Source organism: Ictidomys tridecemlineatus, unplaced genomic scaffold, assembly GCF_052094955.1.
Source record: "Ictidomys tridecemlineatus isolate mIctTri1 unplaced genomic scaffold, mIctTri1.hap1 Scaffold_575, whole genome shotgun sequence".
In the NCBI taxonomy this organism is placed as follows: Eukaryota; Metazoa; Chordata; class Mammalia; order Rodentia; family Sciuridae; genus Ictidomys; species Ictidomys tridecemlineatus.
This window is the reverse complement of record NW_027523875.1, coordinates 217,530-223,083: the sequence shown is the minus strand read 5'-3', so window position 1 is coordinate 223,083 and position 5,554 is coordinate 217,530. Positions and strand designations below refer to the sequence as shown.

General features: G+C 47.8%; 1 pseudogene; it reads right to left on the bottom strand.

The window, feature by feature from the left end:
- Window positions 1–2,687: 2,687 nt before the first annotated feature.
- LOC144374083 (SH3 domain-binding protein 5 pseudogene) lies at window positions 2,688–5,147 on the bottom strand (annotated as a pseudogene).
- Between the last annotated feature and the right edge of the window lie 407 nt (window positions 5,148–5,554).

Genomic DNA, 5,554 nt, shown 5'->3' with positions numbered 1-5,554 from the left:
AGATGAGCTGTTCTCTAGGCCTGGAGATTTTCTGATCTGGGTGTCAGCTGGGAGGCCATAACCAGGGCTATTGGCCATCTCCAACAACGTCCAGGTGACTATTGGAATAACATGATTTTCATGTGCAGGAGGAGAAAGAGCAACCACCAGGCTGTGTGAGAGATTCTGGGTCCCAGGGCCCTCTGGGGACTCTCTGGTGAGATTCCTCCCTTGAGCCCAAGATCTTGGATGAGTGCCTCCTTTCTCAGTCTTTCTTCCTAAGCTGTCTTCCCCTTTTGCCCTGTGATTCTCATTGAGAAACAGGAATACCCATGTCTTTCCAGGTCTCCTTTCAAGACTGAGATGAAGCCAAGAAAGTTCTGCCCAAGTTATCCTGAGTCGGGGGCTTTGCATCACACTGTGAAAGATGCAATGGAAGAATTCTGCTGGTTACATTAGAAGAAATAGTGGGGCACTATGTTTTGATCCTGGCAGCTTATTGAAAAATGGTCTTTTAAAGAAGAAAGCAAGTCTAGTTAGTGGAAAGGAGAGTAGAATAAAGACTTATTTGGATGTGAAGGAAATAAAAGGCTTTAGAACAACTGAGGGAAAGATGTATCGGAGGCAACAGTGAATAAAATATTAGGAAAATAAAAGGAGTGGAGGTGGCCATTAGGAACAGTTAAAGCAGAAAGAGATAAGTCACCCAGAAATGAGGGAGAAGATGAAAAAAGTATAAAAGGAAATATTACTGTTGGAACAAAGGGAGCGGGAAGCCACGGACAGAATAAACATTCCCCATAACCGGCTGAAAGCCAAACACAGAATTGGCTAATTCAAGTCTAGGGTATGGGCAGGTAGAGGATATCTATCAGGCACAGAGGTAACACCTGCAGATGACTTGATAGCACAGTGCAGAGCGTAGACATCAATTGATCAATTAGGCTGTGTTCATGCCTTCAGAAACAAAAACAGTGATCGCAAACAGAACTCTACAATACTGCAAAGATAAAGGAACATTATAAAGTGCAAATATGATCCAGGGAACCCAAGACGGTATTACCTACCTAGTTCCTCTTAACCTCCACTACCCTGCAACAGGGACCTGTATTTATGTCAGGAAAGTGTCCCTAACCATCTCCTGGGTCTTCCATATGCAAATAGGCAGCTCCATGTTCTTCTTAAGTGGTCTGGTTCTGTCTGAGTCTTTCTGTCCTTTGCCCAGGTGTCAGCCTGCATCAGAGGGTGTTCCAAGCGTGTACCCCAATCATGGCTCTCTAGGTCAGTCACACTTATCTCAGAAACAGAGGTTTTGTGTTTATTTGTAAGTAAATGAAGGGAAAAAACAAAGAATGATGAGAAGGAAGGGTAGATGGGGTAGGAGTGGCTGGCTGAAAACCTTGGTTGGATATGTAGGAAAGCATGCTCAATATTTTGGGCTCTTTATTTCCTATTGTGCATGAAATCTTCCTATTTCTGGAGACCCAGGTTTTCTCAGCAACACTCACCTCAAGTCTGTGACAACTTCCTTTTCACTTAGGCAGAGAACTTCATGCACAGACGGCTTCACAACCACCTGTGCTAGTTGCCTTGGAATGAACTAAAAACTCGTTCACCAGGTCGGCTGGCTTTGTGTTACTCTAGTCATACAAGTGGACACATAATCTCACCGACAGGGGCTAATCAGATTTTGCTGACCTAACAGCACACCTAACAGCATGAAATTGTAAATGTTCTCAATTCCTATGTCACTGGCTTTTTCCTATCATTGATTATCAACCCAGTGTCATTTAGCGTTTACTAGCTTACACCGAAGCAGCAGCCATAACCCTCTTAATTACTTAGGGGATTAAACACACACATACACACGGGCACACACAAAGCTATGATATTGGAATGTACAGTGTGGCCTAGTTTAAATTAAAAAGATCCCCAAAAGTATGATTGTTTCCAGATTCTCAGTAGTGAATTAAAAGCTGTTTGGTGTCATGAAGATTACAGGAGCAATCACATTTACGGGCCTGCTTTGCATACCAACTCTATTAATTTCCATACTCAGGGTGGCTTAGCATTTCCAAGCATGTTAACATAGATGCCATTTGGGATAGTCACTGGGAAAAAAAATTAAGAGAGAGAGGCAGAGAGACAGACAGATGGACAGAATCAGGCAGACAAGAAGGGAGAAGAGGGGAAGGGAGAGCCAGAAAAAATCGTTCTTACAAATCAAGTTCCATTTGAAATATATTGATTCTGATAAATACAAAAATCAAAAGACAAATGAGGTCTCCCGGTGGCCTGACCCCAGAGTCACGAGCAGGGATCAAATTACCAGGAAATCACATATTGGAATTCACTTATTGTGCCCATCCTGCACCTTGCCATGACGGACTCTAATTATCGAGATGATTTCGTTGGTGAAATTGCATCAGGATGTGCTTGGGCTGCACCTTGGATGCCCCTCAACACTCCACACTGCATCTTCATTACTGTGCTGCTCTCAACTCTTTTTTTTTTTTTCTTAAGCAGTTTTTATTACACTCAAAGGTCTTAAGACAAGTACAAAATAACCTTGTAATCAGGATACTGTATCAGTCAATAAAAAAGGAGAAACCACTACAGTATGAAGATATACAAATGACTAAAGTATACAGTTATGACAGTTAACAGACAACTTGAAATGGGGAGAGCTTTCTTTCAGAAATGCTAAATTTTCTTGAAACAGGACAAATAAAATATAGTGCTCTAAATATGCATAATCATGAAAACAAAGAAGAGCAGTCTTAACACTTACACTATTAGCATAGCAGACTCCATTGCGTCTATTAAACAGCCTTAGCCAACACATGCCTACTCCCTTTTCTAGCTTTAAGGACAGTTTCCTCTAAGGAATACTAGTGCAGCATGACCTTAAATAATTTATTTTTAAAGTTACAATCTACAGAGAAATTAACACCTTGTCAATCTAGATATAACAATGGCAACCATTCTTCACATGCACTTCTCTTAGAATAAATCCCCTTGGCTGGCAGGATAAGGTTATGCTATAGAACCTTCTCCCCAAAGCCACAAATCCCCTCTATCACCTGTCCCTGCTACCCTCATCCCCCCTTCCCCACACTGACATTCACCTTCCCCCTCCCCCCCCCAGAAAAGTGCAGTTCATGGTAGCCTTCCTAGAAATGGTTTTGATGAATGTCCCAGCATACATGCTTTTTTTTTTTTAAAGTCACCTCTGAACACCAGAGGTAATAAAAATGAATTGTGTTCTTGCATTTCATTTTAAGCCTTCACTAGGTCAAAAAGGTGTGCTCTGAGTATTTGAGTTTTTGTTGTGTGGGGTTTTTTAAAAAAATATTTAGATGCTCTGGGATATAATGGGAGAGAACATCTCAGTTTCCCCAAACAAACTGAGGGTCAGAAGGGAAAGAGATGCACACTGGGGCCCCCAGTTTGGCTAAGCTTCCAGCCCTCTTCCTGGCTCGTTTTCTTTCACAGGAACTAATTATTGCTTCCTCAGCACTGAAACAGGGACTGCTCTGCAAAGGCTGTGACCCTGGTCATAGTCCACCTGTAACAACCCTGCTCTGTAAAACAAGCCCAAGAGCTCTTACCAGACGGAAATTCTTCAGCCCTCAAGGTCACTGAAACTTCGTTAGTGCAGTTTAGAGTAGATGCTTAAGATTTGGCATATATTAAATGATTATTGGCACAACGTTCTCCAGTTTCATGTATAAATATTGATTTGCACATGGCCCATAGCCCTGGATGCGTCAGCCAATCTGCACCATTTTTAGGTCAGCAATAATCCCATCTCTTCCCTTCGAGCACTGGAGGGAAAGCTGCTTCATCCGGGTCTCCAAGGCCTGGCCCTCCAGGGAGGTGTTGCTTTGGCTCTTGCCCCTGCTACCACCACCACTGCGGTTGCTGAGACCTTGATTGTTGTTGGCTTTGTCACTGGTTTTATTCTCCGCCCCTTCTGCCCTGTCTCCTCGTTCTCCCTCACATTCCGGGGAGGAGGCCCCACTGCATTCACTTCGAGGACCTAGCACTGGGAACATCAGCCCAAATTCTGATAGGGACACTGGGCTGGGCAGATCCAGACTGCCAGGCCTTGTGACTGCAGGGAACTGGTCAGGTATCTCAGATGGGCTCGTTGGTCCTGAACTAAAGCTGGACACAGACTGGGTTTCTGAGTCATCTTCAGACACAAAGTTGCTACAGTTGTCATCTTCAAAGGCCTCCGAGGCCACTGAAACAGCATCTGGCTCAGGCTGGCCACCCACCAGGTCCTCCACAGACGTGCTGCTGCCCTCTGCCCCGACGCCGCAGCCCCGAGGGCCCATGGCACTGGAACGCCGCCGCTCGTGGATCTCGTCTGAGATCCTCTCCAGGTTCTTCAGTGCCGTCTTGTACTCGCCCTTTGCCAGGGTCAATTTGGCCTGCAGGTCGTCCACTGTCTTCTTCAGTTGCTCAAGCTGCACGTAATACTTTCCCTTGAGTTCAAAATAAGGTTTGGACTTGTTGATGGCCCTCTTGAGTTTCTTCTCCAGCTGTCGCATGCGGCCTATGGCGGCATTGTACCTGGCTGCAGTCTCCTTGTGCACCAGCTCGCTCCTCGTCTTGGTCTGCTCCGCCTCCATGACCCTCTGGGTGGCGTGATTCAGCATCTCCTGCCAGGCGGAGTCGAACTGCCGCTTGTCATCCTCCAGCAGCCGCTGCTCGGCCAGGGAGATGGTCTCTTTGGCAGCACGAAGCACCTCGGTGGCCCTCTGGAAGTCCTGTGTGGCTTTCTGAGCCTCCAGCTGAGCCTGCCTCGCCACCCTCCGCGCCTCCCAGTAGGGCTTGGAGTCCTCCACAGCTTTGCCAATCTTCTTCACCATTTCGTCCAGTTTCACCGTTGCCTCCACCAGGACAGAGCGGAACTTCTGACGAGCATCCTCAAGTTCAGTCTCTCGTCTGTTGATATCATCCGTAGATTGGTTTAACTTCTCCAGTTCTCCCTGTATCCGGGGGTCCACCTCTTCCTCCTCTTCCAGCCCCTGCTCCATCCCTTCTTCCTCCTCCTCCTCCTCCGCGTCCCGGGATGGCGGCAGGAGCTCTGCGGGCTTAGAGGTTAATAGAGTGGCGTGTCTCCGCTTCAGCGCCGCGTCCATGCGGGCAGCCCGCAAGCTCCGCAACCAGGATGCCCCGCGGCCGGCGCGCCAATCGCTCAGTGGCTCGGAGCCGCCCTGCGAAGGGTCGCGGCTGCCGCAGGCTCTGCTGGAGCCGCCTCGCCACTGCCGGGCACGGTCGGGGAGCCACCGCGGCTGGCACCCGGAAGGCGCCGCTGGCCCATGCGGATCCCTCCGGCCCCGGCGGAGTGGCGCCTGCTCTCAACTCTTGAAGTGCTCACCAGCCTCGCAATCAGGAGGGCCACTGTGCGTGTGCGTGTGCTTATGTGTGGGTGTCTGTCTGTCTGCCTCCTTTTCTTTAAACACGCCAGTCACGTGCCACAGGCATAAAGGAATGAAGCTCACGGTCAATGGTGCAGAGGTGTTGTAGGGGCCTTGAAGCATCCGACCACATTAGACCACCA